The sequence below is a fragment of the Arachis ipaensis genome, chromosome B05 (assembly GCF_000816755.2).
Source record: "Arachis ipaensis cultivar K30076 chromosome B05, Araip1.1, whole genome shotgun sequence".
Taxonomy (NCBI): Eukaryota; Viridiplantae; Streptophyta; class Magnoliopsida; order Fabales; family Fabaceae; genus Arachis; species Arachis ipaensis.
The window spans coordinates 115,957,985-115,970,768 of NC_029789.2; positions in this window are offsets into that span (position 1 = coordinate 115,957,985).

Genomic DNA, 12,784 nt, shown 5'->3' on the forward strand with positions numbered 1-12,784 from the left:
CACCAGACTGGCGTTTAACACCAAGAATGGGCAAGAAGCTGGTGTTAAACGCCAGAAATGGGCAGCAGCCTGGCGTTTAATGCCAGGATTGGCAGCAAGGGGCGTTTTGCACGCCACATGGTGCAGGGATGAGAAATCCTTGACACCTCAGGATCTGTGGACCCCACAGGATCCCCACCTACCCCACCTCTCTCTCTCTTCTTCACCCATTCACCAATCACCTCAATACCTCTTCCCCAAAAACCCCTCACCTATCAAATCCCACAATTCTTTTCACCACTCACATCCATCCTTCATAAAACCCCACCTACCTCACCATTCAAATTCAAACCACTTTTCCACCCAAACCCACCCATAATGGCCGAACCATGCCCCCCTCTCCACTCCTATATAAACCCATCTTCACTCCTTCATTTTCACACAACATACACACTACCCATCCCCCTTGGCCGAAACCCAAAGCCCCTCCATCTCCTCTATTTCTTCTTCTTCAACGCTCTTCTTTCTTCTTTTGCTCGAAGACGAGCAACCTTCTAAGTTTGGTATGGTAAAAGCTAAAGCTTTTTGTTTTTCCATAACCATTAATGGCACCAAAGGCCGGAGAAACCTCTAGAAAGAGGAAAGGGAAGGTAAAAGCTTCCACCTTCGAGTCATGGGAGATGGAGAGATTCCTCTCAAGGGTGCATCAAGACCACTTCTATGAAGTTGTGGCCAAGAAGAAGGTAATCCCCGAGGTCCCTTTTAAGCTCAAAAAGGGGGAATATCCGGAGATCCGACATGAGATCCGAAGAAGAGGTTGGGAAGTTCTCACCAACCCCATTCAACAAGTCAGAATCTTAATGGTTCAAGAGTTCTATGCCAATGCATGGATCACCAAGAACCATGATCAAAGTGTGAACCTGGACCCTAAGAACTGGCTTACAATGGTCTGAGGAAAATACTTAGACTTTAGTCCGGAAAATGTAAGGTTGGCATTCAATTTGCCTATGATGCAAGGAGATGCACACCCATACACTAGAAGGGTCAAATTTGATCAAAGGTTGGACCAAGTCCTCATGGACATCTGTGAAGAGGGCGCTCAATGGAAGAGAGATTCAAGAGGGAAGCCGGTTCAACTAAGAAGGCATGACCTCAAGCCCATCACTAAGAAAAGGATGGAGCAAACAAGAGATCCCACTCATGGACAAGAGCATGAGGAAACTCCTCATCAGAAAATCCCTGAAATGCCTCAAGGGATGCATTTTCCTCCACAAAACTATTGGGAGCAAATCAACACCTCTCTAGGAGAATTAAGTTCTAACATGGGACAACTAAGGGTGGAGCACCAAGAGCATTCCATCCTCCTCCATGAAATTAGAGAAGACCAAAGAACCATGAGAGAGGAGCAACAAAGGCAAGGAAGAGACATTGAGGAGCTCAAGCACTCCATAAGATCTTCAAGAGGAAGAACAAGGCGCCATCACTAAGGTGGACCCGTTCTTTAATTTCCTTGTTCTTTATTTTCTGTTTTTCGAAAATTATGCCTTATGTTTATTTATATTTGTGTCTTTATTACATGATAATTAGTGTCTAAGTGTCTATGCCTTAAAGCTATGAAAATGAATCCATCACCTTTCTTAAATGCAAAATGTTTTTAATTGAAAAAGAAAAAGAAGTGCATGAATTTCAAATTTTAAAACAGTTTAATTATTTTGATGTGGTGGCAATACTATTATTTTTCTAAATGAATGCTTGAACAGTGCATATTTTTTAATTTGATTGTTTATGAATGTTAAAACTGTTGACTCTTGAAAGAATGATAAGAAAAAGAGAAATGTTATCTGATGATCTGAAAAATCATAAAATTGATTCTTGAAGCAAGAAAAAGCAGTGAAAAGCTTGCAGAAAAAAAAAGAAAGAAAAAAAAGAAAAGCAAGCAGAAAAAGCCAATACCCCTTTAAACCAAAAGGCAAGGGTGATAAAAAGGATCCAAGGCTTTGAGCATCAGTAGATAGGAGGGCCCACAGGAATAGAATCCTGGCCTAAGTGGCTAAACCAAGCTGTCCCTAACCATGTGCTTGTGGCATGAAGGTGTCAAGTAAAAACTTGAGACTGAGCGGTTAAAGTCGTGGTCCAAAAGCAAAAAGAGTGTGCTTAAGAGCTCTGGACACCTCTAATTGGGGACTCTAGCAAAGCTGAGTCACAATCTAAAAAGGTTCATCCCAGTTTTGTGTCTGTGGCATTTATGTATCCGGTGGTAATACTGGAAAACAAAATGCTTAAGGTCACGGCCAAGACTCATAAAGTAGCTGTGTTCAAGAATCAACATACTTAACTTGGAGAATCAATAACACTATCTGGATTCTGAGTTCCTATAGAAGCCAATCATTCTGAACTTCAAAGGATAAAGTGAGATGCCAAAACTATTCAGAAGCAAAAAGCTAAAAGCTCCGCTCATCTAATTTATACTGATCTTCATAGATGTTTTTAGAATTCATTGTATATTCTCTTCTTTTTATCCTATTTGATTTTCAGTTGCTTGGGGACAAGCAACAATTTAAGTTTGGTGTTGTGATGAGCGGATAATTTATACGCTTTTTGGCATTGTTTTTAGTATGTTTTTAGTATATTTTAGTTAGTTTTTATTTTATTTTTATTAGTTTTTAAATAAAAATTACTCTTCTAGACTTTACTATGAGTTTGTGTGTTTTTCTGTGATTTCAGGTATTTTCTGGCTGAAATTGAGGGACCTGAGCAAAAATCTGATTCAGAGGCTGAAAAAGGACTGCAGATGCTGTTGGATTCTGACCTCCCTGCACTCGAAGTGGATTTTCTGGAGCTACAGAAGCCCAATTAGCGCGCTCTCAATTGCGTTGGAAAGTAGACATTCTGGGATTTCCAGCAATATATAATAGTCCATACTTTATCTAAGATTTGATGGCCCAAACCGGCGTTCAAAGTCAGCATAGAAATTCTGGCGTTTAACTCCAAAACTGGCACAAAAGCTGGAGTTAAACGCCCAAACTGGCACAAAAGCTGGTGTTTAACTCCAAGAAAAGTCTCTACATATGGAAGCTTTAATGCTCAGTCCAAGCACACACCAAGTGGGCCTGAAAGAAGATTTATGCATTAATTACTTATTTCTGTAAACCCTAGGCTACTAGTTCTCTATAAATAGGACCTTTTACTATTGTATTTTCATCTTGGTTTTTCGGGTTCTCTCTCTGGGGCCAAAGCCAATGACCTCCATTATCACTTTTGTATTTTCAACAGTGGAGTTTTTACACACCATAGATTAATGTGTGGAGCTCTGCTGTTCTTCATGAATTAATACAAAGTACTATTATTTTTCTATTTAACTCAAGTCAATTTCTTCTCCAAGATATTTTTTGCACCCAAGAACATGATGAATGTGATGATTATGTGACACTCATCACCATTCTCACCTATGAACGCGTGACTGACAACCACTTCCGTTCTACATGCAAACAAGCTTGAATGTATATCTCTTGGGTTTCTAATCTAAGATTAGAACCTTCGTGGTATAGGCTAGAATTATTGGCGGTCATTCTTGAGATCCGGAATGTCTAAACCTTGTCTGTGGTATTCTGAGTAGGATCTGGGAAGGGATGATTGTGACGAGTTTCAAACTCATGATTGTTGGGCGTGTGACAGACGTAAAAGGATCAATGGATCCTATTCCAGCATGATTGAGAACCGACAGATGATTAGCCGTGCGGTGACAATGTGCGTAGAACATTTTCACTGAGAGAACGGGAAGTAGCCATTGACAACGGTGATGCCCAACATAAAGCTTGCCATGGAAAGGAGTATGAATGATTGGAAGAAGGCAGTAGGAAAGCAGAGGTTCAGGAGGAACAAAGCATCTTCATACGCTTATCTGAAATTCCAACCAAAGAATTACATAAGTATCTCTATCTTTATTTTATGTTTTATTTATCTTTTAATTATCAATTCTCCATCACCATCTGAATTCGCCTGACTAAGATTTACAAGGTGACCATAGCTTGCTTCAAGCCGACAGTCTCCGTGGGATCGACCCTTACTCACGTAAGGTATTACTTGGACGACCCAGTGCACTTGCTGGTTAGTTGTGCGGAATTGTGACAAAGTGTGATTCACGTTTGAGAGATCCAAGTCCTTTGGCGCCATTGTTGATGATCACAATTTCGTGCACTAGTCACATGGTGCATAAATTTTCAAATCTCATCTCAATTTTTGTGACTTCCATGCATTGTTGGAATTGGTGTTAAATGTGCTTAAATTACTTGTTTCTCAAGGTTTTGCTTTCACCAATACAAATTTATTTGACTATAGTGATCCTTGCATTGATTGATGGTTTGTTCCATATTAGTTGCTTTCTAGCTATACCATATTTCATCATCAATGACTTGTTGCATTTCATGATTGTGGACGTACTTACATTCCTATTTTGTGTATTCCTTTTTGAATTAGCTAATAACCACCATATCACTGATTTTCAAACTAATTTCTAAATTTAATCTGTTTAACCTACTAACTTCTTTTGGTTTTCAACCTAACTCTTTTGATCATTATTTTGGATATGGTGTCTCTTAGGCTTGATGAACAAGTAATGTGCAAATGTGATTTAAATTCTTGGTTTGAAGTATGACTTGAGTTCTGAATTCTGTTGCTTGCATTCCAAGAAATCTCCTTTCTTTATTCACTTCATGAATATGCTTTGCTTTGAATGCTTTGTATCTACTTGGCTATATGCCTATATTGTATCATCTATGTTTTTCAGGATGTCGGACAAAGGAAAGGCTATAGCCACCACTACCAAAAAGAGAAAGCGCTCTAAGACCTCTACCCCCTCTCCCTATGCAAATTATGCTAAGAATCCGCTGAATGAGGTGGACAAGGAAAATTAGTTGCTACCATCCACTGACCAAACCAAATTTCCAAACCTCTACTGTGAGCTTCACTTCTCCGACTTCAGGAAGAAAAATATGAACATTGAGAAGAAACTACTCCTTCCCAATGATGTGAGGCGTGCCATTAACACCCGCATTCTAGAGTTAGGAATGGACTTTGTTGACAGAGATTTGGGGAGTGTGAACACTTCATGGGTGAGAGAATTTTATTGCAACTTCTTCCGAGCCAATATTGATTTAGTTCAGTTGCGGGGTAGAGAGATTATGATCGCTGAAGATGCTATTGGGGATGCACTGCTTTGCCACCATCGTCCTGACGAGACCTGTACCTATAGGCAGGCAGAGGTAGCTATCCTCTCCATGACCTTTGATTATGAGGCGCTTAAGCGTGTGATTGCCACTCCTGACGCTCCTTGGGTGATGGATTCGAACAACAAGAAGCCCAAGGGGATGCGCTTTGCTTATCTGACGAAGGAGGCCAAGACTTGGCAGCATATCTTCATCCACTATGTCTTTCCCAGCACTCACTTTTTAGAGATATGATTAAGCTGGCAGGTGTCCCGTGGGAGGATGATGATGTGACACCACCACCCCCAGATGACGATGACAAGGAGACTACCATTCCGTGGGGTGGGTGAGTGCACGAGAAGCCCCCACCCAAACGCCGTTCCCGAGCCAGAGCAATAGAGGAGGCAGCTCAGCCCTCATTGTCAGCAGCAACAACAGGACCCCCCTCTACTTCAGCAGCCGCAGCATCCTTACCACCACCACCACTAGCACCTGAGCCGACTTATCTGTTGGTGCAGCACCTGCTTCACTTCATGGAGTGGTTCAAGTGTCATGTCATGCGACGTCTCGATCGCATCAACCAGGTGTTTGTATCACAGGGCATCGAGCTACCGCTGCACCCAGACTCTCCCACTTCCGATGAGCAGGATCAGGAGGAGGAGCCGGCTGAGGAGCCGACTCATCAGGAGGCACCCCCAGAGACACAGGCCACCATTGAGGTCCAGCAGCCTCCTGAGGATCCACAGCCACATCCACAGCCACATTCAGAGCCATAGCCAGTCCTAGTCCCACAGCCCGAGCCTAAGGAGCCTAGCGCGATTGTTGACCCCCATCCCGAGCTTCAGTAGTAGCATCGAGGACGATGCTTGATTCTAAAGTGTGGGGAGGTCACCGTTCGTGACCGGTGTTTGCATTTATGTGGTGAACTTTCGGATATCCATCTTTAGTTTCTGCTACTTTATGTTATTTTGCACTTTATATTTTAGATCATTTTGGGATGACTGTATATATTTGCTATTGTAGATACTCTTGTTTTGGTCGTTGCATACTTTTATTATATATATATGTTTTGCATCTTAGTTTTTGATTGTGATTAGAAAAGTATTTTTGGATTGACAGAATTCTAGTTAACCCTTTTTATATAAGAATTGTGTTTTGATTGAAAAAGGGGTAAACTAGGCATCCTAGTTTTTTATTGTGATTAGAAAAGTGTTTCGGATTGACAGAATTCTAGTTAACCCTTTTTATATAAGAATTATGTTTTGATTGAAAAAGGGTAAACTAAGAAAATTTTTCAAATCTTCTAAATCACAACATTGCATTAAAATAAGCTTAGTCAATATGATGAAAATTTCCAAGAAATTCATTTTTAGGGTACCACCCAATTGGTTGAAATTTTTTTTTTCTTTTTAGAACTTGCTTGAATTATATACTTGTGGATCATGTTTTGAGCAAAGAACACAAGCATGTGAGATTTGAGCCTAATTGTGTGGTTACATCCTATGACCACTTATTTTCATTCTTGTGTGCATTATTCTCTTCCTATAATTATAATCTTTGATTTGTTTGATTCTTTATGTCCATTATTTTGTGTATATATGCAATTATATGATTGATGCCATTGTTCAAATAGCTCACTTACCCAAAATAACTTACCTTTTATCTTCCATTGTTAGCCAATTTTGAGCCTATGCTTAACCCATTTGTTCATTATTATAGCACATTACAAGCTTAAGTGAAAGACAATAAATGTCCCTTGTTTGGATCTTTGATTAGCTTAGGCTAGTGAGAGTGTTCATTACTTGATTTTGGGAAGGTTGGGTACATTGGTTAGAGATAAAAGTATATTTATGTTTTTGTTGAAAAATTTCTCAAGAATTGGGTACATACTCATGTAGTAATCATATGTAAACCATATGCATTGATGTTCTTGTATATATTTTAGTAAAAAAAAAATAAAAAAATAAAAATAAAAATAAAATTTTTTAATTTTGCAACAAAAAGGGAACAAAGGGTCCCAAAGTTTAAGGTTTCATAAATTCAATGCATATGTGTGGTAATCAAAAAGGGATTGCATGAGTGTGTGAAAAGTGAAGAATGGATAGCTAGGTTTGTTTAGAATTGTTTAGATTATCATAGGTTGGGTGGGAAGTTTAAGTTAATCAAAGATTCAAATTTCAAGCTCACTTGACCATATGCATCCTACCTTGACCCTAGCCCCATTACAACCTATGGGAAGTCCTCTTGATATTTGTATGCATGCATAAAATAATTGTTGATTGTTAGATAAAAAATAAATCTTGGAAAGCATGATTAGGAGAGAATAAAGTGAATCAATCCCATACACTTGAGTGCCTAGAGCGGATACACATCCGGTGAGGGTTCAATCGCTCAATTATATGTTTCCACCCATGATCATCTTTTCTTACAAGTTTGTGAACTCTTTCAATGATTCAATCCAATTGTGATTTGCTTGATTGCTAATACCTTAGCCCTTGTGCTTGTATATATATTCTTGGAAATTGATTTATTTTGACTAAACCATTACATCATGAAAATAGATTGCATTTAGTTAGCTGCATTGAATAAATGTTAATACCCTTTGCTTCTTCTTGATTTTAGCATGAGGACATGGTTATTTTAAGTGTGGGGAGATTTGATAAACCCCAATTTCGTGATTTATCTTGTGCTTATTTTGGGGGATTTTAGCACCTTTTTCCACATTTATTCAATGAAATAGCATGGTTTTGTGATTCTCCCTTGAATTTTGCTTAAGTGTAAAAACATGCTTTTTAGGCCTTAAATTGGTAATTTTGATTCACTTTAATTCCATTCGATGCCTTGATGTGTGTGTTGAGTGATTTCAGGTTTATAAGGCAAGTATTGGATGGAAGAAATGAGTAGAAAAGCATACAAAGGGGAGAATGCATGAAGAAACAAAGATTGGGAATGCATCCAAGGACGCGCACGCGCACAAGACGCGCACGCACAAAAGTGGTCTCGCCCATAGACGCGCACGAGTACATTCCGTGCCCGTGCGGATGGAAATTTGCCAATCGACGCGCACGCGCACATGGCGCGCACACGCCAATACTCTTACATGGCCCACTTAAAGGCAAAATGCTGGGGCAATTTCTGAGCTACCCAGGCCCAATTTCAACTTGTTTCTGAGTGTATTTCATGTAGAATTGAAGTCCAAGCAAAAGGGGAGCAATTAGTTTAGCCAACATGAGCCTTTAGTTAGTTTTTTAGAGAGAGAAGCTCCCTCTTCTCTCTAGAATTAGGTTAGGATTAGGTTAGATTATCTTGGATTCATGTTTAATCATTTGATCCCATCTTGTTTCTTTTATAATTTCTCATCTCTACATCTTTATATTCTTAATTGTGATGTTAATTTCTCATTTTGCTCTCTTTTGTGATGATGAACTCATGTTGGATTTGATTTACTTTTAATGCAATTTAATGTTTGATGTTTCTTTAATTGATGAATTGAGTTGTGATCTTACTTTTCTTGCATTTAGTAGTTATTAGATTTTATTATTCTTGCAATTATGATGTTTACCTTTATTGCACTCTAAGTGTTTGATGAAATATTCTCTTTAGTTTTTGAGTAGTTTAGTCAACTCTTGGTCTAAGCCAAGGGAATTGGGTAATCTTGAGTCATCGGGTATGATGGAATTGGTGATTTGAGAACCCATGGTGATCAATTTGATATCCATTGACGCTAACCCACTACTAAGTTAATTAGTAGGTAGGTTAGGACTTAAGGGTTGATGTGATCAAATCTATTTGACGTACTTCAAGTTTAGGAGTAAATTTTACGTACTTAAGGCTTTTGGGAAGTAGACTTAATAGGTTGGCCTCTCATGATTATCAATATTCGGTTTGTTAACAAGGATGGTGATCCCAATTACTCAAGTCTTAGCCAAGAGTTCTTTATTTTGCTTTCTTTACTTACTCACTTAATTTACTTTCCTGCCATCTCATGAACCAAAACCCCCCTCTTTACCCCTTTATAGCCAATAGCTAAGCACTACATTGTTTCCTAGGGAGACGACCCGGAGTCCAAATACTTTGGTTAATTCTTATTTGGGGTTCGTTATTCGTGACAAAACCAAAATTTTTGCTAATGAGAATTGTTTGTTGGTTTAGAGCTATGCTTACAACGAAGTTCTTAACTCTATAAGAAGGAAATCTAGACCATCACAACAGTTCCTCTTAAATCACCAGTCCCGGATGATCCAGAGCCTAGCTATGAGCAAAAATTAGAATGAAAGCCCCTTCCTCCACACCTCAAGTATGGTTACCTTGAGGACAAGCAGAAGTTCTCAGTCATCATTGCAAAGGAACTCACTTCTCAACAGGAAGAACAGCTACTCAGTGTACTGAGAAAACATAAGAAAGCAATTGGATGGAGCTTGGCTGATATAGTAGGCATTAGCTCTCAAGTTTGTGAACACGGAATATTCTTAGAAGAGGGAGCAAAGCCTGTCCGTCAAGCTAAAAAAAGATCGAATCCCACCATCTTAGAAGTTGTCAAGAAAGAAGTAACCAGACTACTTGAAGCAGATATCATTTACCTAATCTCAGACAGTGAATGGGTCAGTCCAATACAAGTGGTGCCCAAGAAATCTGGAGTCACAACAATAAGAAATGAGCACGGAGAGCTCCTGACAACTAGAGTGCAGAATTCATGGAGAGTTTGCATTGACTATAGGCGTCTCAACCAAGCCACTCGCAAGGATCATTACCCATTGCCATTCATTGATCAAATGCTTGATCACCTATCAGGTTAATCTCATTACTGCTTTTTAGATGGTTATACAGGCTACTTTCAAATTTATATAGCTCCTGAAGATCAGGAAAGACTACTTTTACATGTCCTTTTGGGACTTATGCTTATAAGAGAATGCCCTTTGGCTTATGCAATGCACCAGCCACTTTTTAAAGATGTATGATGAGTCTTTTCTCTGACCTTATTGAGAAGTGTATGAAGATTTTTATGGATGATTTCAGCATATATGGTGATTCATTTGGCCTTTGCTTGGATAGTTTATCTAAAGTGTTAGACAGATGTGTTAGTACAAACCTTGTATTAAATTTTGAAAAATGTCACTTTATGGTCAAACAAGGAATTATACTAGGACATGTTGTGTCTAATACTGACATTTCTGTAGATCCAGAAAAGGTGGATGTTATTTCCAGTTTACCTTACCCCTCCTCCGTGAGGGAAGTCTGTTCGTTCCTTAGCCACGCAGGTTTTTACAGGAGATTCATTAAGGACTTCAGTAAGGTAGCATTACCTTTATCCAGATTGCTGCAGAAGGAAATTGAGTTCGAGTTCAGTGAGGATTGTATGCAGGCATTTGATAAGCTGAAGACCACCCTGACTCAAGCTCCAATTGTGAGAGGACCAGACTGGAGCCAGCCATTCAAAATTATGTGTGATGCTTCCAACCATGCAGTAGGAGCAGCGCTGGCTCAGCGCAAAGGTAAGGACCCTTTTGTAATTGCTTATGCATCTAAGACTTTAGATGCTGCTCAGTCTAATTACACTACTACTGAAAAAAAGCTTCTTGCTATTGTTTTTGCTCTGGATAAATTTCGAGCCTATTTACTTGGTACTAAGGTAGTAGTGTACTCATACCATGCCGCTCTAAAATATATATTAGCTAAAAAGGAGTCCAAACCAAGGCTAATACGTTGGATACTGCTGCTGCAAGAATTTGATTTAGAAATTAAGGATATGAGTGGTAACCAAAATTTAGTGGCAGACCACTTGAGTCGCCTTGAGCACATTAAGGATGACTCCACTCCAAGCAGTATCTGAAGTAGTTCCTTGGTATGCACCTGTAGCTAATTATCTAGTTAGCCATACTTTTCCTCCAAATTTTACTAAGCACCAGAGAGACAAGCTGAAAAGCGAGTCCAAATATTATATATGGAATTATCCATATTTATGGAGGTGTGGTGCTGACCAGGTAATTAGACGGTGTGTGCCTCAATCAGAATTCCAGTCCATCTTGGAGGCCTGCCACTCATCTGAGAGTGGAGGACATTTTGGCCCTCAAAGAACAGCTAGAAAAATTCTAGACTGTGGATTCTGGTGGCCTACTCTTTTTAAAGATGCTGCTAAATTTTGTAAATCTTGTTCCCCATGCCAAAGGTTTGGTAATATATCCAAGAGGGATGAGATGCCTCAACAGATTATGCTTTTCTGTGAAATTTTTGACGTTTGGGGCATTGACTTCATGGGTCCGTTTCCTAAATTCTAATGGGTACTTTTATATACTGTTAGCCGTAGATTATGTTTCTAAATAGGTGGAAGCAATTTCTACCCGCACTGATGATGCTAACACTGTTGTTTTCTTTGTTAGAAACCATATTATCTGTCGCTTTGGATCACCACGAGCAATCGTGAGCAATCAAGGCACCCATTTTTGTAACAGGAGACTAACAGGATTACTAAAAAAGCATGGGATAATTGACAAAGTAGAAACAGCTTATCATCCCCAGACCAATGGGCAAGCAGAAGTCTCTAACAGAGAGATTAAATGTATTCTGGAGAAGATAGTAAAACCTCATAAGAAGGACTGGAGTGCTAGGCTACAAGATGCACTCTGGGCATATAGAACAGTGTACAAGACACCCATTGGGATGAGCCCCTTCCGCTTGGTATACGGAAAGGCTTGCCACCTCCCCGTGGATGTGAAACACAAGGCTTTTTGGGTTGTAAGGGAATGCAACATGAATCTTACGAAAGCTGGTGCTGAAAGAAAGCTACAACTAGCAGAACTAGAGAACCTCCGCCTAGAAGCATATGACAACTCCAGGCGTTACAAGGAGAAAATGAAGGCTGTCCATGACAAGCACATTAAAAGGAGAGAATTCAGACCAGGGGAGTTAGTTCTACTATATAACTCCAGACTGAGGCTCATGCCGGGTAAACTGAGATCAAGATGGGAAGGTCCATATAGAGTAGAAAAGGTAGAGCCATACAGAGTTTTCCACCTGCGTCATCCTACTAGCTCCAAATTTCTAAAGGTTAATGGACATCGCCTAAAGCTTTATCATGTTGAGAAGATGAAGAATCAAAAGGAACTAGAGATTTTCCTCTTGGAAGAACCACCACGAGAAGCAGAATGAGCCTAAAGAGCGTCCAACTTAAGGACGTAAAAGTAAAGTGCTAGGTGGGAGACAACCCACCATGGTATGATCGTTCCGTTTCAGTCTTAGTTTTATTTTTACTTTATTTTTATGATGTCAATGACCCTTCTCATCATCCCTGCATATAGCTGCATATAGTTTGCATGAGCATTATGCATATTATTAAAAAAAAAAGGACGCACGCGACGCGGCAGCATTGCTGACGCGTCTGCGTCACCAGTGCGTTTTGAAAAAAAGAGAATTGGACAGAGAGTCACGCGAAAGTGTGGCTGGAGGCGTGCCTTAGGCACAAGCATGCCCACGTGTCCGCGTCACCCATGCGGCCGCGTCACCCACGCGAACGCGTGCCCTTAAAAATCAACGTAAAAGAGGTGTATGGCAGCAAGTTATGATGGAGTGGGGCTGGAGTGATGCTAGAAGCACTAGCCCTGTCA